The 20,520-nt window shown below is 36.6% G+C and overlaps 1 long non-coding RNA gene across 2 annotated transcripts; it reads right to left on the bottom strand.

Annotated features, from left to right (window-relative positions):
- Nucleotides 1-8,825: 8,825 nt before the first annotated feature.
- Nucleotides 8,826-20,253, bottom strand: LOC127566369 (uncharacterized). 2 transcript variants are annotated; one of them, XR_007955665.1, is made up of 3 exons: nucleotides 20,222-20,253; nucleotides 13,924-14,073; nucleotides 8,826-8,966 (listed from the first exon to the last, which is right to left on the bottom strand). It is a non-coding gene; the product is annotated as an uncharacterized LOC127566369 (long non-coding RNA). The 2 variants fall into 2 exon arrangements; XR_007955666.1 differs by lacking the exon at nucleotides 8,826-8,966 and adding an exon at nucleotides 13,757-13,852.
- Nucleotides 20,254-20,520: the final 267 nt, after the last annotated feature.

The raw sequence follows: 20,520 nt of genomic DNA on the forward strand, positions 1-20,520 counted from the left end.
GGAGAGAGAAGCTGAGAGCACTGGAGCTTGAGTGCATTCTTACGCACTGAGCGCATTGCTAGTGAGCGAAAAAGCTTTGAGTGCTTTTCGGTCGGCGGAGCGGAGGTGTGCCTCTCACTTAGCAATGCGCTCGCATCAACACTGTCGAAAAAAAATTATAGCTCTATCTCTTAGTCGCTAATCTGCTCTCATTAAGCAAACACAAAACAAGTGTAACTCTCGTTTGTTTTTTTTTTTTTTTATTTTTTCGAGTTTCTCTTTTGCGCACTCTTCGTGTGCCAATCGTAAAATTTCGGACGCTGGCTTCTGCAGTGTCGGCAGCTGAACAACAACAAAAACATTACTGTAGTGAGACAAGACTGCATTCTGTGCCCGTTTGGGCAGTACGTCGCCCCTCACTCTGCGCGCAGCCGCACAAGAGGGGTAATAAAATCTGCGCTTATCTGTCAAGCGATCTGACCTTCTTTTGTCCTTGACAAAACTTTGCAGAAACTTTTGCTATTTGAAGCCAAACTGAAACTAATTAGTTACATTTGATTAGTAAACTATTTGGTAATGGATGGAAATATTTTTTCTAACACTCAGCTTAGCAATAAGCAGTTTGATTATGAAAAAATGCAACAAGTGGCTGGTAAATCACCTTTGTATATAAGGTCAGAAATTATTAGTGATCTTCGCCCTTTGTGTTCTGTAACTCAAAATATTAGTACAATAACTACAACGCTTACATTTACTAGTGCTACTAGTAATACAATTTACACTATGGCAACTGCATCAACTACGGCAATCAGCAGTGTTTGCTCTGCAGTGAGCATGGATAAAAATTATGCGAATCTCATGCAAAGCGCACTTGCTTCCCCAATACTCAGTGGAGGTGCTACAATTGTCTCTCCAACTGTCAATCAAACTTCTGGATTTTCGTCTCCTCCATTTAATGATGCTGCTACCAAGTTGAAGGTTAGCCAAAAGCATCTGTCGAGTAAGAGGAAGAAAACACTCTCACCAATTGGTAACTCTAAGAAAGCACTCAGAGAATTGTCATTTGGATCATCCTCAGCATCAACCAGCAAGGCAAGCTCTAGGAATAGGTTTGCCTTACTAGACATGGAAGTCGACTTAAACAGTGACAGACATGTTGAAGATAGCAGCAGTGCTGCAGAGGAATGCCCTACTAGCTCTATGGCAGCTACCCAAACAAATTTATCAAATGATAATATGGAAATACATGACTCAGGCAATAGATCTCAACCTATTAATTCTGATGGTAATAATAATGCTAATGTTACTTCAAAACCACCGCAAATAGTTTTAAGTATTACAAACCTTAACGATCTATTTGATGTCATATCGGAGGTCACTAGTTTAGATAACGTAATAGTTAAAGTTAACCAAGGAGTTACAGCCAGAATTTTTCCCAAGGACTCTCAAACTTATAGAGCCATAGTTGATCATTTTGATAAAATGGAAATTGAATTCCATACGTACCAATTGAAGGAAGAGAAGCCTCACAGAATAGTTGTTAAGGGGCTTCATCATAGCACATTAAGTAGCGAAATTGTTGGCAATTTTAAAGCTTTAGGTTTTGAAGCCCTTCAGGTGCATAACCCAAGGTCAAGGTCAAATCGAGATGAGAAACTAAACATATTTTTTATTAATATCAAGCCTTGTGCCAAAATTAATGATGTATATGATATAGTAACGCTTTGCCGACAACGTGTAAGGATAGAAAGGATGCGGAAAACATCGGAAATCGCTCAATGCATACGATGCCTAGAATTTGGCCACACAGCGAGATACTGCCGTCGTCATCCCAATTGTGCTCGTTGTGGTGAAGATCACTTTACAAAGCAGTGTGTACGTCCACAAGATCAACCGCCTACATGTATGCACTGTGGAGGGAGTCATACGGCAAGTTACAAGGGTTGCCAGTGGTATCAAGATTACCTAAGACGATCTATGGGTTCGAAGAAGCAACCAACGCGACTACAACCACAACAAAAACAACAGCAAGAACAGTCAGCTCGACAGCAACCAATTCAGCAAATGCCTAACCCTTCTGTCTGCAATAGTATAGGTTTATCTTATGCCTCAATTGCCAAAAATGGAAATGGACAGGCTCAGCGCCGTCTACAAGTAAATAACTCGAAGGAAATTACTGCACAACGACAACAACAAAATGTTCTTGACATTCAGTCAATATTGGAACAACAGCAACAGCAATTTTTGAAATGGCAGCAACAACTCCAGCAGCAGCAGCAATTCTTTTTGTGGCTACAGCAACAGCAGCAGGAACAACAAACGCAAAACAAGCAGAACCGTCAACGACTTGAACGGCTCGAAAGTATGGTTTTTGAAATGGCCAACTCTATCAAACAATTGGCTGGGGATAAATCAGTTCTCCAGGTCCACAACAATGTTTCTGCCTTAAAATGAACACACTAAAGATCGTCATCTGGAATGTCAATGGCATTTCAGGAAAAGCCAGAGAAGTTGAATTCTTTGCGCACAACAATGGCGTCGATATCCTACTTTTAAGTGAAATAAGGCTCAATCGAGGTGAAGCTGTTAAAATATTCGGATATTCCTTCTATCCAGCGTATAAACCATCACGGCATAATCACGGTAATGGAGGAGCTGCGGTATTGGTGAGGAGCTCTCTCAGTCATTTCCCACAACGTGTTATTGAAACACAAACCATTCAAATGTCTTCCATTAAAGTTGCGACAGGCTTGGGATATATGGAAGTAAGCGCAATATACTGTCCTCCAAGGCACAAAATTGAAGAAAGACATTTTACTGAAATATTGGCTTCTTGTGGCCAGAGGTTTCTGGTTGGAGGTGACTGGAATGCTCGACATTGGATGTGGGGCGACACATATAATTCACCGAGAGGGCGTGAGCTAGTCGAATCCATTTCAGTTAGCAGAGCTAAAATACTTGCCACTGGATCACCAACGAGATACCCATATGTACCTAATCACACAGCTACTTGCATTGATTTCGCATTATACCATGGAATACTGGATTCTCAAATAAATATATGTCAAAGCTGGGACCTGGAGTCTGATCACTTAGCCCTTATTGTTAATCTGCTAACAAATGGTACTAATGTCAGACCAAGTCCTCGGTTAATCACAAGTCGTACTGATCTCATCACTTTTAAACATATTCTTAATAACTCTTTCCAACTAAATTCAACTCTGGACACTAAGGAAGACATTGAGAATGCAGTCGAAATTCTAACTGAGAATATACATAGAGCTGCTTCTGCTTCAACGCCACCTGATCCTGATTTTCGGCCCATAAGCTACGGTATTGCTCTCACAAGGGAAGCAAGAGAACTAATAAAAAGGAAAAGACGCCTTCGAAGAAGAGCTATTCGTTCTCAAGATCCTGAGGACCGTCTTTTGTGGAACAGGGCAGCGAAACAACTACGAACCCTTTTGAGGGAACTCCGAAGCGATTTTTTCGAGCAAAAATTGTCCTCCATGGACTACACAGTTGACGCAAATTATTCACTTTGGAAGTGCACAAAATCGCTTAAACGATAACCTCTTAGACAGGTTCCTATTCGTTGTCCTGGTGGTGAACTTGCAAAAAATGAAGTGGAGCAGGCCAATGCTTTCGGTCAACATCTAGAGGATCGATTCACTCCCCATAACTTTGCTTCAATAGAACAAAGTAGAGAGACCCATCAAAGTTTGGATACTCCACTGCAGATGTCATTGCCCATTAAGCCTATAAGGATTGAGGAAATATCCGAAGCCATTCAATTTTTGCCAAAAAATAAAGCGCCAGGTATTGATAGGATTTGTAACGCAACGTTGAAGGCTTTGCCTACAAGAGCGATTATATATATAGCATTAATTTTTAATGCTATTATTAGGATCCAAGCGTTCCCAAAGCAATGGAAATTAGCTGCGATTCTGATGATCCACAAGCCCGGTAAACCAGAGGCTCATCCTGAGTCATACCGTCCAATAAGCCTTTTATCCTCCCTGTCTAAGTTGTGGGAGAGACTCATCGCCAACAGAATTATAGTGATTTTGACTGAAAGCAATATCTTGCCAGACCATCAATTTTGCTTTCGAGGAGGACACGGCACTGTAGAACAAGTCCACAGACTGGTAAAGCATATATTACAGGCCTTTGACGACTTGGAGTATTCCAACGCAGTCTTTATAGATATGGAGCAAGCTTTCGATAAAGTGTGGCATGATGGCTTATTGTCCAAAATTAAAAACCTCCTACCTGCTCCCTACTATGGAATTTTCAGGTCATATCTGGATGGACGTGAGTTTAAGGTCAAAGTTAAGGATATATACTCTAATAACTATCGTATGAGTGCAGGAGTACCACAGGGTAGTGTGCTTGGACCGCTGCTTTATTCATTGTACACTGCTGATATACCCAGCCCAAACAGTCAACATATGGTAGCTCCTTCCAAAGCACTTATTGCGACCTATGCAGATGACATTGCAGTCATCTATAACTCCAGTTGCCGTAGAGAAACAGCTAATGGAATACAAGAATATCTCAAAGCTCTTGCTGCTTGGTGTAAACGGTGGAACTTGAAAATAAATCCGCTTAAAACAACGAACCCCTGTTTCACACTGAAAAGGCTTATAATGAATACCCCTGAAATCCAACTAGAAGGAGTTACTCTGGAGCAGCCATCGCAAGCCAAGTATCTTGGAATTGCACTGGACAAGCGCCTTACATTTGGGCTACATTTAAAAGCCACAATTAAGAAATGTAACCTAAGGATCCAGCAACTGCGTTGGCTTATTCAAAGACGAAGCACTTTGCCGTTAAGATGCAAAAGGGCAGTGTATGCGCATTGCATCCAGCCAATTTGGCTCTATGGCATCCAGATTTGGGGATCGCAGCCAAATCCAATTATAAACGAATTCAGGTGTTGCAGAATCGGATACTACGCAACATAACAGACTGTCCTTGGTTCGTGCGTGGCACAACGCTTCATAGAGACTTGAAGCTACATACTGTAGAAGAACAGATTGGGAGACACACAAGCCGCTATAGCGATAAACTTAGAAGACACCGCAGCCTACTAGCCAGGAAGTTACTTCCAGCGAGACCATTAAGGCGTCTTAAACGGCAAGGCTTTGCCAAAACAATTAGGTGTCCAATAACGCTGATACATATGTACACTGACGAGCAAAACTGTAACACGAGTTCGTTGTTGCAACTTCACGGGTCTGTAACTTTTTTTCTAATGCACGCATTTTAAAAATCTTAGTCTTGTTTTATTGGTTATATCATTTACTATTATTAAGCAAAATTTCAAGCCATTTGTTATCAGTTAAAGAAAATGACACGCCAAACTGTAAAAAAAGTCAAATGTTACAGTTTTGCACTCTGGTTATTTTTTTAAGAAATATTTTTATTCATGATTTTTTAATAATGAGTCCACATCCCCTTGGACTTTTCCAACTCTTCTATGCGATTGGGCATACTTTGGGTATACCGTTGTACCATTTCCGGTGGAATAGCATACCACACGTCCTGTGTCCGTTCCCACAACTCCTTCATTCCACTTGGAGGAACTGCGTATTTCGCCAGCTGCGATTTCACGTGACTCCACAAGTTTTCAATTGGATTCATATCTGGAGATTGTGGTGGCCACTTCATAAATTGAAATTTCTGTTTTGAAATCCAATTTTTAACTATTATGGACGTGTGCTTCGGGTCGTTGTCTTGCTGAAAAACGCATTTTTCGACAGAAAGACCCATATTCCCAATAACTTTCGGAAGATTTTCTTGCAATATTGCTAGATATTGCTCCTTTCGCATAATTCCATCGATTAGCACCAAGGGACCAACTCCATTTGAGCTTATGCACCCCCATACCATGATGGAACCGCCACCGTGCTTGACGGTTTGTCGCACATTTCTTGGTGACTGGATCGTAGGATCTCTAGTCCAATACCAGGAGCGTCCATCTGACTCGAACCGATTAATTTTGGTTTCATCCGACCATATAACCTTGGAAACAAAAATATTTTGGAATTGTTTGCTTTTTTAGACACTGGTAGCAATGACTTACAGTATCCCAATCCGCTAATGTCCAATTTGTGTATGTTGCGGCAAAGTTTTGACGCAGCATTATGTGTCTTTTTGTAAGAAATGGTTTTTTTTTTTCATTTCTTTAGCTTTTAGACCCAATTTGTTGAGGCTACGGCGAACTGTCCAGGCACTGGCATTCATATTAAGCATTGACGCCGCTTTTATTGGTGTGATATCAGGATTGCCTGTTACCAAGTTAGCGACGTGGCGTGTGTCACGTTCACTCAAAATTCTGGGTCGGCCTCCTGGATTTATTGGAATGTTTCCTAGACTGTGTTTTTTTAGTCGCTGCACAGTCATATGGCTAACACCGAATTTTTTAGCCACTTTTCGGACAGATTCACCGGCTTCTAGTAAATCAAGAATGATCTTATTTTTTTCACTAGCCATTACAAATTCAATTACCATGTGGCTTTAAAATATCAAAGCTCAACGAGTAAAATGTAAACAAATAAACTTTAACGGTTAACTAAGCTTTAGAGCTAAAAACCAAAGCTTTGCCATTGTGAGTGCAAAACTGTAACATTTGACTTTTTTTACAGTTTGGCGTGTCATTTTCTTTAACTGATAACAAATGGCTTTAAATTTAGCTTAATAATAGTAAATGATATAACCAATAAAACAAGACTAAGATTTTTAAAATGCGTGCATTAGAAAAAAAGTTACAGACCTTTGAAGTTGCAACAACGAACTCGTGTTACAGTTTTGCTCGTCAGTGTATGTAATCCTCATATTTGTGTTGAGGTTTGGTTTATTTTTATATATTTGATACTCCTGTGATGTTAAGGTACTTTAAATTTGCTGTACAGATTCTTCACTTAATAAAATTAAAATGAAAAAGCTCTATCTCTTAGTCTCTGAGACCCAGTGTTTCATACGGACGGACGGACAGACGGACATGGCTAGATCGTCTCGGCTGTTGACGCAACAAAGTTATAATACCCTTCTACCACTAACCATAGAATACATAGATGCTTCAGCCCATACAAATTTTTGTATCATTAAAAACAGTATTATTGCAACCCCAGTCGGGCCAAGCGCTGCGATTCGAACACCAGAGCCTCTTCGGCTCTTTTCGAAAATTCGAAGTTCTAACGCAGCGCGCAGCGTTGAGTTCAGTCGCAGATCAAATGCGGAGCGATGAGCACGGGTGTATTTCGTTGCGCTCAACGAGCAATATTAGAGTACCGTCCACAAAATGCAACCGAGTCCAGCGCAATACTAATCTTTAACTATACAAATGCATATATATACTACATACTACATATGTATATACTCGTATATATACTCACATACACAGACTAAGAGAATCGTAGGCTAAGGCATATTCCATTGTGCAAGCTGAAGTCCAGCCATAGTTTTAAGTTGCAAACGTAAACCGTAATTTATATTATATACATACATACATAAATCTTTTCTAACTCGATCTGGCGTGTTTTAATTCATTAAAAAATGTGTAGGTATGTATGTTTGTACATAGAATGAAGTTATCATTAGATGACTTCAATTATCATAATTAAATCGAACCAGAACGTTTACAAATTGGAAATTATGTATATATGTATTGTATATGTATATGTGTATGTACATACATACATATGTGTATGAAATGATAGTGGATAGATCTATCTAGATCTAGATAGTCTATTTCAAAAAGTGTAAGAGATTTATACATATGTACATATTAACTATTAACCTAGGTTTTAATCCCAAACAAATGTTTCTGAGGGCATAGCGACATATGTATATACATATATGTATATACGGCCAAAAAAATATATATACATATGTATTCATATGTACTTATCTGTTTTTTTTGGCGGAGCTACAGTCGTTTTCAAAACGCTATATCTCTGCCGATTTATTAGCAACTCATCTTCTAATTAAATAAATTTAATGACTTTTTTTTTTTCATACTAAAAGTTAATTGGAAAATCTAAATAATTTAACGATAATATAATTAATCCCTTAAAAAACGTTTCTGACCGTTTTGAATCCATCAATTTCATGGAAGAAAACTCGCTCAAAGCTCACTCACTAACCCGCTCACATATATATGTATGTATGTATGTACATACCAACAAAAATAAAAGCAAATATGCACACATCCATTATATGTATATGTGTATGTAAACATGTACAAGAATGCGTACACTTTTGTTCCTTTCACTTGCAGTGAAAAAAATGAAGCATAACTTTTCAGTGTGGCGAACAAAGCAAATTCGAAAACAAATATTTTTTTGCAAATTTTTATTTGGGTTAATCCTTAATCTTATTTCAATAATTGCTGTTATCCAATCATTTCCAAGGACCCGTGTGAATTATTAAAAAAAATGCATATATAGGCTGTAAAATACATGTATATTGTATATTTAAAATTATTTGTTAATTAAGGAGTACAGCATTTTACAAATAAAACACCTATAGAAGAACAGCGCGTCAATGGCTAAATTGTTGCATGCTTGTTGTTATGCTCTATAGTATGTACACTGTATCTATATTTATAGTTTATTTTAATAATCCTTTCATATACAATGTGTATGCGTGTATCGTCGGTCTGTCTAACTATACATTAAGTTGTCAATAGGGTTGGTTAATTTTGAATCATCTTCACTCGATGCAGCATTCGCTGCAATGCATCCTAAGCGGCTAAACGGGCGAATCGGGCACACAAGATATATCTGGTTGGAAGTATAAAGCTTTGTTGCGCGTCTTTACACTTAAAAATGGAAAATATAAGTTAATCATATACAAAATATTTATATCAATTAGAAAATAACATTTCGATTTATAGAATTCGAGTAGAGCCACAGGACAGCGCCGTAGATTCTCTTCGTTTTCGTGCTGTTCGTACTTCTTTTTCTTGTACGGATTGGCATCTGTTTTACAAAGATCAAAAATATATTAGTAAAATCATTCAACAAGTCTTTGTTCTCAATAGCTCTTACCTTTCCAGACCTTCCGCGTGCTGGGAACATTGGAGTTCTGCGATGCGCCATGAGCTGCAGCCGATGCCCGGATGTTTTGGGTCTTCAGCGAAACAGTCCGTTGACAAAGTTCTTCAAGTCACTGAAGAACCTGCTCTGCAACTATAACCTTAAGGAAAAGGTCATAAGTTTTCAATAAAGCATTGAATTTGGTATCTTGCTGTCTTCTGAATATATTATATTTCACCTGACTTATTCACAATAAATAGAAATTTCTCGACTTCTTTGCCGACAATCTGGTATATTGTGCCGTCTATGGTATATTTGAAATGCGGTACTATATCGATATAACCAAATATACCATTTGGTATATTTTAGTATTTTTAGTATATTTTGTATATTTTAATAAAGCTGAATGCACCATTTTAGATCCCAGATTCAAAGGAATGAGTTTTTAAAATCTGAAGAAGCATACAAAAAAGCAGTTCATGATTTAAAAAAAAACTGATATCATTTTATTCGGCCACTCCTCATACTGAATCTGTTCGGATGGATAATGCCTGCCAAGTAAAGGCTAATGAAAACGACAACGACATCTGGAAAGATTATGATAACGCTTTCCAAAAAGTCAGTAAGCCCACCAACAGTACGGCCGCAGCTATAAGGGAACTAGATAAATATCTAGCCGAGGAGAACAGATGATCCATTGGTCTGGTGGGATCAGCGGAAATCTCAATATTCGCTGTTATACACATATATGCTGAAGCGGCTTTGTATAATGGCCACATCTGTGCTATGTGAGCGATTATTTTCAGGTGCAGGCGAAACAGTTCGAAATAGACGTTCACTGCTTAAATCATCTAATGTGGAAAATCTTATGTTTTTGCATACCAATTTGTAAGCAATAAGGTATGTATAATTAAATTTCCGAAAGTGCATATTGATAAACGTTCTTCTCATTATAGCGCCAACTCATTCATCCATAAAGGAACTTATTTAACTATTTTTAAATGCCCAGTGAAGGGGGCAAAAATTTTGCCACAAATTAAAATGCAGAGATATCGGTAAGTTTAAAAATTAAACATGTAAAATTTTAATATAATAATGATTTCATTGCTTGTAGCACAATAAATTTTTTTTGAAATTCAATTATCCATGAAGGAATTCATTTAACTATTTTAAATGCCCAATGAAGGGAGCAAAAGTTTTGCCACAAATAAAAATGCAGAGATATCGGTAAGTTTGAAAATTAAATATGAACATAATCTATTTTTGAAAAGTCGTTAAGATGCAGTGCTCATTGGCTTGGTAATGCACTGAACAACCAGTGAGCAACTGAGCAATGAACAGTGAGCAAGTGAGCAATATGAGTGAGTTGACTCTTTTGAAAAAAAAGAACAAGTGAACATGTTCACCCTAAAGAGTAGTATTTACACAAACACTATTGCACACCAATTTGTAAACAATAAGGTACCTATATATACGCCGTTGTGGATGAACAGCAATTTGACAATGTCCACATGACTGTCGGCTGAAGGATCAGTTCCTTATCCAAAAATCCAGAACCACTTGAGAATTGCAACAGGGAAATAAGTAAAATTGACTGTTTACGTTTTTAATTTATATAAACAAAACCAGCAATTATGCCAATACAAATTTGTAATTGGAGATCGAAATATTGCATACTTTTAAGCTAATCATGCAAAGAACATAAAAAACAAGAAGGCTACAGTCAAGTGTGGTCAACTCTGAGACCCCCCGCTACACATTTTAAATAAAGGCAAAATATAGCGGTATTCATTTTTAAATATACAAAATAACCGCATTGAGCGCATTGCGGGTGATCGAAAAGCAGATTTGACTGCAAGCCTGGTGCCAGAAGCGGGCGAAACGCTAGCTGTCCGTGCGGGACTTCCCTTTTTCGATTGGGAATGAATCGCCGAAGTGCTGAATTTAGGTAAAGGGGGCTGATAGAAGTTCTACCGGCGCTAGTAGAGGGCTCGGATAGTCGAGCTTTACTTTTATCGGATTTGCCCGATTTGCCAGAAAGTAACTGGGCGCTCTTACAGTCCGACATAGGATTCGGACTCAAAACCGGGAAATCAAGAAAATATACCCAAAATACAAAATGGAAATTGGTTTTTTTTTTTGCCTGAAATCGACCCAGATAGTAAAAAACGATACGGAAAGAGCGTAGCAAAACAATAAATAAGAATACAAAAAAAATACTAGAAAAAATACTAAGGGCAGCGCTGTGGGTATTTTACACCCCAAATGGGAAGGGAGTAGCGGACACAGAAGAAGAACGCAAAGGGAAGGGGGCGGGGGAAATTTCCCGTGACGAAGAAAAATAGGAAGAACAAGTAAGAAAGCTACAGTCGAGCGTACTCGACTGTGAGATACCCACTACCCATTTTGAATAAAAGAAATATATTTTGCGGTATTGTTCTCAAAATATACCAAATATACTACAAAAATACTAATAATACACCAAATGGTATATTTTTGGTATATCGATATAGTACTGCGTTCAAAATATACCATAGACGGCACAATATACCAGATTGTCAGCCAAAGCAACTAAGACCCCTAGTAAGTAGGCGTTTTTGCCCATACAAAAGTATTTCTTTAATAACTTCGACAATTTTTATCTGATCGCAACCAAATTTTCAGGAATCATAAATACTATACTTATTATTTTAAATACCAAAATTTGCAATTCTAGCTTTACAATTACGCTTGTTATTCGATTTTTTTTATTTACGGGGGCGGAAGTGGGCGAGGCAAAAATTTGAAACAAACTTGATCTGCGTGCAAACATAACAAATGCTGTTATAGCTCTATCTCTTATAGTCTCTGAGACCCAGTGTTTCATACGGACGGACGGACAGACGGACATGGCTAGATCTCGGCTGTTGACGCTACAAAGTTATAATACCCTTCTACCACTAACCATACAATACATAGATGCTTCAGCCCATACAAATTTTTGTATTATTAAAAACAGTATTATTGCAACCCCAGTCGGGCCAAGTGCTGCGATTCGAACACCAGAGCCTCTTCGGCTCATTCGAAAATTCGAAGTTCTAACGCAGCGCGCAGTTCAGTTCAGTCGCAGATCAAATGCGGAGCGATGAGCACGTGTGTATTTCGTTGCGCTCAACGAGCAATATTACTTAAGAGTACCGTCCACAAAATGCAACCGAGTCCAGCGCAATACTAATCTTTAACTATACAAATGCATATATATATACTACATACATATGTATATACTCGTATATATACTCACATACACAGAATAAGAGAATCGTAGGCTTAGGCATATTCCATTGTGCAAGCTGAAGTCCAGCCATAGTTTTAAGTTGCAAACGTAAACCGTAATTTATATTTATACATACATACATAAATCTTTTCTAACTCGATCTGGCGTGTTTTAATTCATTAAAAATGTGTAGGTATGTATGTTTGTACATAGAATGAAGTTATCATTAGATGACTTCAATTATCATAATTAAATCGAACCAGAACGTTTACAAATTGGAAATTATGTATATATGTATGTATTGTATATGTGTATGTACATACAACATACATATGTGTATGAAATGATAGTGGATAGATCTATCTAGATCTAGATAGTCTATTTCAAAAAAGTGTAAGAGATTTATACATATGTACATATTAACTATTAACCTGGGTTTAATCCCAAACAAATGTTTCTGAGGGCATAGCGACATATGTACATATATATATAAGTATATATACATATGTACATATCTGTTTTTTTGGCGGAGCTACAGTCGTTTTCAAAACGCTATATCTCTGCCGATTTATTAGCAACTCATCTTCTAATTAAATAAATTTAATGACTTTTTTTTAATTAATTGGAAAATCTAAATAATTTAACGATAATATAATTCAATCCCTTAAAAAACGTTTTCTGACCGTTTTGAATCCATCAATTTCATGGAAGAAAACTCGCTCAAAGCTCACTCACTAACCCGCTCACATATATATGTATGTATGTATGTACATACCAACAAAAATAAAAGCAAATATGCACACATCCATTATATGTATATGTGTATGTAAACATGTACAAGAATGCGTACACTTTGTTCCTTTTCACTTGCAGTGAAAAAAATGAAGCATAACTTTTCAGTGTGGCGAACAAAGCAAATTCGAAAAACAAATATTTTTTTGCAAATTTTTATTTGGGTTAATCCTTAATCTTATTTCAATAATTGCTGTTATCCAATCATTTCCAAGGACCCGTGTGAATTATTAAAAAAAATGCATATATAGGCTGTAAAATACATGTATATTGTATATTTAAAATTATTTGTTAATTAAGGAGTACAGCATTTTACAAATAAAACACCTATAGAAGAACAGCGCGTCAATGGCTAAATTGTTGCATGCTTGTTGTTTATGCTCTATAGTATGTACACTGTATCTATATTTATAGTTTATTTTTAATAATCCTTTCATATACAATGTGTATGCGTGTATCGTCGGTCTGTCTAACTATACATTAAGTTGTCAATAGGGTCGGTTAATTTGAATCATCTTCACTCGATGCAGCATTCGCTGCAATGCATCCTGGCTAAACGGGCGAATCGGGCACACAAGATATATCTGGTTGGAAGTATAAAGCTTTGTTGCGCGTCTTTTACACTTAAAAATGGAAAATATAAGTTAATCATATACAAAATATTTTATATCAATTAGAAAATAACATTTCGATTTATAGAATTCGAGTAGAGCCACAGGACAGCGCCGTAGATTCTCTTCGTTTTCGTGCTGTTCGTACTTCTTTTTCTTGTACGGATTGGCATCTGTTTTACAAAGATCAAAATATATATTAGTAAAAATCATTCAACAAGTCTTTGATCTCAATAGCTCTTACCCTTCCAGACCTTCCGCGTGCTGGGAACATTGGAGTTCTGCGATGCGCCATGAGCTGCAGCCGATGCCCGGCGATGTTTTGGGTCTTCAGCGAAACAGTCCGTTGACAAAGTTCTTCAAGTCACTGAAGAACCTGCTCTGCAACTATAACCTTAAGGAAAAGGTCATAAGTTTTCAATAAAGCATTGAATTTGGTATCTTGCTGTCTTCTGAATATATTATATTTCACCTGACTTATTCACAATAAATAGAAATTTCTCGACTTTTCTAATTCTTTAAATTGGAATAATTTCAAGTCTGTCTAAGGAGTGAGTACTTTCTATATACATTCATATGTACATATATGAGTATAATTTAGTAGTATATACAAGTTATAGTATATTAACATATTAAGAGTAGGTAGGTTAAGTATATATTAAGTAAATATTATCACGTTTGCTGATCTGGAAATGTTTCCGAGTCTGGTGTTGTTAACGCCCACATGCTCTATGTACACTGTATCTATCTGTATAGTTTATTTTAATAATCCTTTCACATACAATGTGTATGCGTGTATCGTCGGTCTGTCTAACTATACATTAAGTTGTCAATAGGGTTGGTTGATTCCATGAATCATCTTCACTCGATGCAGCATTCGCTGCAATGCATCCTGGCTAAGAGGAGTACCAAACGGGCGAATCGGGCACACAAGATATATCTGGTTGGAAGTATAAAGCTTTGTTGCGCGTCTTTACACTTAAAAATGGAAAATATAAGTTAATCATATACAAAATATTTATATCAATTAGAAAATACCATTTCGATTTATAGAATTCGAGTAGAGCCACAGGACAGCGCCGTAGATTCTCTTCGTTTTCGTGCTGTTCGTACTTCTTTTTCTTGTACGGATTGGCATCTGTTTTACAAAGGTCAAAATATATTAGTAAAATCATTCAACAAGTCTTTGATCTCAATACCTCTTACCCTTCCAGACCTTCCGCGTGCTGGGAACATTAAAGTTCTGCGATGCGCCATGAGCTGCAGCCGATGCCCGGCGATGTTTTGGGTCTTCAGCGAAACAGTCCGTTGACAAAGTTCTTCAAGTCACTGAAGAACCTGCTCTGCAACTATACCCTTAAGGAAAAGGTCATAAGTTTTCAATAAAGCATTGAATTTGGTATCTTGCTGTCTTCTGAATATATTATATTTCACCTGACTTATTCACAATAAATAGAAATTTCTCGACTTCTTTGGCCGACAATCTGGTATATTGTGCCGTCTACGGTATATTTTGAATGCGGTACTATATCTATATACCAAATATACCATTTGGTATATTTTAGTATTTTTAGTATATTTAGTATATTTTAATAAAGCTGAATGCACCATTTTAGATCCCAGATTCAAAGGAAGAGTTTTTAAATCTGAAGAAGCATACAAAAAAGCAGTTCATGATTTAAAAACAAAACTGATATCATTTCATTCGGCCACTCCTCATACTGAATCTGTTCGGATGGATAATGCCTGCCAAGTAAAGGCTAATGAAAACGACAACGACATCTGGAAAGATTATGATAACGCTTTCCAAAAAGTCAGTAAGCCCACCAACAGTACGGCCGCAGCTATAAGGGAACTAGATAAATATCTAGCCGAGGAGAACAGATGATCCATTGGTCTGGTGGGATCAGCGGAAATCTCAATATTCGCTGTTATACACATATATGCTGAAGCGGCTTTGTATAATGGCCACATCTGTGCTATGTGAGCGATTATTTTCAGGTGCAGGCGAAACAGTTCGAAATAGACGTTCACTGCTTAAATCATCTAATGTGGAAAATCTTATGTTTTTGCATACCAATTTGTAAGCAATAAGGTATGTATAATTAAATTTCCGAAAAAGTGCATATTGATAAACGTTCTTCTCATTTATAGCGCCAACTCATTCATCCATAAAGGAACTTATTTAAACTATTTTTAAATGCCCATTGAAGGGGTCAAAAATTTTGCCACAAATTAAAATGCAGAGATATCGGTAAGTTTAAAAATTAAACATGAAAAATTTTATAATAATAATGATTTCATTGCTTGTAGCATATTAAATTTTTTTTTGAAAAATTCAATTATCCATGAAGGATTTCATTTAACTATTTTTAAATGCCCAGTGAAGGGGGCAAAAATTTTGCCACAAATTAAAATGCAGAGAGATATCGGTAAGTTTGAAAATTAAATATGAAACATAATCTATTTTTGAAAAGTCGTTAAGATGCAGTGCTCATTGGCTTGGTAAATGCACTGAACAACCAGTGAGCAACTGAGCAATGAACAGTGAGCAAGTGAGCAATATGAGTGAGTTGACTCTTTTGAAAAAAAGTACAAGTGAACATGTTCACCTAAAAGAGCAGTATTTACACAACACTATTGCACACCAATTTGTAAACAATAAGGTACCTATATATACGCGCGTTGTGGATGAACAGCAATTTGACAATGTCCACATGACTGTCGGCTGAAGGATCAGTTCCTTATCCAAAAATCCAGAACCACTTGAGAATTGCAACAGGGAAATAAGTAAAATTGACTGTTTACGTTTTTAATTTATATAAACAAACCAGCAATTATGCCATACAAATTTTTAATTGGAGATCGAAATATTGCATACTTTTAAGCTAATCATGCAAAGAAACATAAAAAACAAGAAGGCTACAGTCAAGTGTGGTCAACTCTGAGACCCCCCGCTACACATTTTAAATAAAGGCAAAATATAGCGGTATTCATTTTTAAATATACCAAAATAACCGCATTGAGCGCATTGCGGGCAGTGTTGCCAGAATTTCATGAGCTGAAATAGCTAAATTGATAGAAAAAATATGCTAGAAAAGCTCAAAAAAAATATGAAACTGCTAAAAAAAAATTACTAATGTTTGTGTTACTTTTAAATGGTTTTTATTAAAATAAAACAGAAATTCGGTCTATATCGATGGTGTCCTCAACCGAATCTTTATATTTATCTGATTCAGATATCATTTTTTAAATATTTTGATGGCAATGTGTAGTTATAACACACACATTCCACTTCTTTTGAGTCCATATCTGTAAATGAACATTCATTTTATTAGTGTAAATCTTAGAATTGTAGTTATAATGTAGCCTACCTTATGGCTAAAATAGCATTTAGAGTTTTTAAATGCCTTCCATTCCTCACTTTAGTTTTAACAAGTTGCACTTGGCTAAATACGACTTGATGTCATGCAGCTTCGCGCCTTCGTTGTATCTGTCACATCTTAGCGTATCCAATCCTTAAACTCTTCATTCTGCAACCACGCGTCGTGAAAATGTTGTTTATAGATAACTTTCGACATTATCTAACTTGTCTTTTAAATATTTCCACCAGTATTTCGCTTAACAGATTCTTCACCGTTTAAAAATTTCACAATTTGTATCTAGCTCATGAGTGAACGAACTAAGTTCGCACATGAACTATAAACGGAAATCGATAATGCAAAATTTTGAGTGAACCCTCAATATACATCCTATCGATATCGCACATGAGCTATAAAAAGGATCGATAATGCAAATTTTTTGAGTGAACCACAAAATACATCCTATCGATAGAAGCGCTATCGGTATTATTTAAAAAGTGCCAAAAGTAGCCGAATCTAAAAAAAATGCTAGAATTCTAGCTAATAGCATTTCTCAAAATCTTATAGCTTTTGCAGTTTCAAAATAGCTAGATCTAGCAATAAAATAGCTAATATGGCAACACTGATTGCGGGTGATCGAAAAGCAGATTTGACTGCAAGCCTGGTGCCAGAAGCGGGCGAAACGCTAGCTGTCCGTGCGGGACTTCCCTTTTCGATTGGGAATGAATCGGCGAAGTGCTGAATTTAGGTAAAGGGGGCTGATAGAAGTTCTACCGGCGCTAGTAGAGGGCTCGGATAGTCGAGCTTTACTTTTATCGGATTTGCCCGATTTGCCAGAAGTAACTGGGCGCTCTTACAGTCCGACAAGGATTCGGACTCCCAAAAAATACAAAATGGAAATTGGTTTTTTTTTGCCTGAAATCGACCCAGATAGTAAAAACGATACGGAAAGAGCGTAGCAACACATAAATAAGAATACCAAAAAATACTAGAAAAAAATACCAAGGGCAGCGCTGTGGTATTTTACACCCAAATGGGAACGGGAGTAGCGGACACAGAAGAAGAACGCAAAAGGAAAGGGGCGGGGAAATTTCCCGTGATGAAGAGAAAAATAGGAAGAACAAGTAAGAAAGCTACAGTCGAGCGTACTCGACTGTGAGTTACCCGCTACCCATTTTGAATAAAAGAAATATATTTTGCGGTATTGTTCTCAAAATATACCAAATATACTACAAAAATACTAAAAATACCCCAAATGGTATATTTGGTATATCGATATAGTACTGCATTCAAAATATACCATAGACGGCACAATATACCAGATAGTCAGCCAAAGCAACTAAGACCCCTAGTAAGTAGGCGCGTTTTTTGCCCATACAAAAGTATTTCTTTAATTAAATTCGACAATTTTTATCTGATCGCAACCAGCTACTATAGTAGCTCATGTTTATCATATTTCCGGAATTGTCTCTGTCAAATGATCGAAAAACAATTTTGTCAATCGGTTACATATTTCCAAAGTGCTCCAAAATCTTGAAATGAAACTGTTCCTCGGTTTTTCGCGATCAAACATTCCAATCATCAAGCGGGCTGTTTCGGGCAAATTTTTGCCACGCCCACTTCCGCCCCCGTAAATCAAAAAATCGAATAACAAGCGTAATTGTAAAGCTAGAATTGGTATAATACAATAATAAGTATAGTATTTATGATTCCTGAAAAATTGGTTACGATCAGATAAAAATTGTCGAAGTTATTAAAGAAATACTTTTGTATGGGCAAAAACGCCTACTTACTAGGGTCTAATTTGCTTTGGCCGACAATCTGGTATATTGTGCCGTCTACGGTATATTTTGAATGCGGTACTATATCTATATACCAAATATACCATTTGGTATATTTTAGTATTTTTAGTATATTTAGTATATTTTAATAAAGCTGAAAGCACCATTTTAGATCCCACGATTCAAAGGAAGAGTTTTTAAATCTGAAGAAGCATACAAAAAAGCAGTTCATGATTTAAAAACAAAACTGATATCATTTCATTCGGCCACTCCTCATACTGAATCTGTTCGGATGGATAATGCCTGCCAAGTAAAGGCTAATGAAAACGACGACATCTGGAAAGATTATGATAACGCTTTCCAAAAAGTCAGTAAGCCCACCAACAGTACGGCCGCAGCTATAAGGGAACTAGATAAATATCTAGCCGAGAAGAACAGATGATCCATTGGTCTGGTGGGATCAGCGGAAATCTCAATATTCGCTGTTATACACATATATGCTGAAGCGGCTTTGTATAATGGCCACATCTGTGCTATGTGAGCGAATATTTTCAGGTGCAGGCGAAACAGTTCGAAATAGACGTTCACTGCTTAAATCATCTAATGTGGAAAATCTTATGTTTTTGCATACCAATTTGTAAGCAATAAGGTATGTATAATTAAATTTCCGAAAAGTGCATATTGATAAACGTTCTTCTCATTATAGCGCCAACTCATTCATCCATAAAGGAACTTATTTAACTATTTTTAAATGCCCATTGAAGGGGTCAAAAATTTTGCCACAAATTAAAATGCAGAGATATCGGTAAGTTTAAAAATTAAACATGTAAAAAGTTAATAATAATAATGATTTCATTGCTTGTAGCATATTACATTTTTTTTTTTGAAATTCAATTATCCATGAAGGATTTCATTTAACTATTTTTAAATGCCCAGTGAAGGGGGCAAAAATTTTGCCACAAATTAAAATGCAGAGATATCGGTAAGTTTAAAAATTAAACATGTAAAATTTTAATAATAATAATGATTTCATTGCTTGTAGCACATTAAATTTTTTTTTTGAAAATTCAATTATCCATGAAGGATTTCATTTAACTATTTTTAAATGCCCAATGAAGGGAGCAAAAGTTTTTGCCACAAATTAAAATGCAGAGATATCGGTAAGTTTGAAAATTAAATATGAAACATAATCTATTTTTGAAAAGTCGTTAAGATGCAGTGCTCATTGGCTTGGTAATGCACTGAACAACCAGTGAGCAACTGAGCAATGAACAGTGAGCAAGTGAGCAATATGAGTGAGTTGACTCTTTTGAAAAAAAAGAAACAAGTGAACATGTTCACCTAAAAGAGCAGTATTTACACAACACTATTGCACACCAATTTGTAAACAATAAGGTACCTATATATACGCCGTTGTGGATGAACAGCAATTTGACAATGTCCACATGACTGTCGGCTGAAGATCAGTTCCTTATCCAAAAATCCAGAACCACTTGAGAATTGCAACAGGGAAATAAGTAAAATTGACTGTTTACGTTTTTAATTTTATATAAACAAACCAGCAATTATGCCATACAAATTTGTAATTGGAGATCGAAATATTGCATACTTTTAAGCTAATCATGCAAAGAACATAAAAAACAAGAAGGCTACAGTCAAGTGTGGTCAACTCTGAGACCCCCCGCTACACATTTTAAA

Source organism: Drosophila albomicans, unplaced genomic scaffold, assembly GCF_009650485.2.
Source record: "Drosophila albomicans strain 15112-1751.03 unplaced genomic scaffold, ASM965048v2 utg000110l_pilon, whole genome shotgun sequence".
Classification (NCBI taxonomy): domain Eukaryota; kingdom Metazoa; phylum Arthropoda; class Insecta; order Diptera; family Drosophilidae; genus Drosophila; species Drosophila albomicans.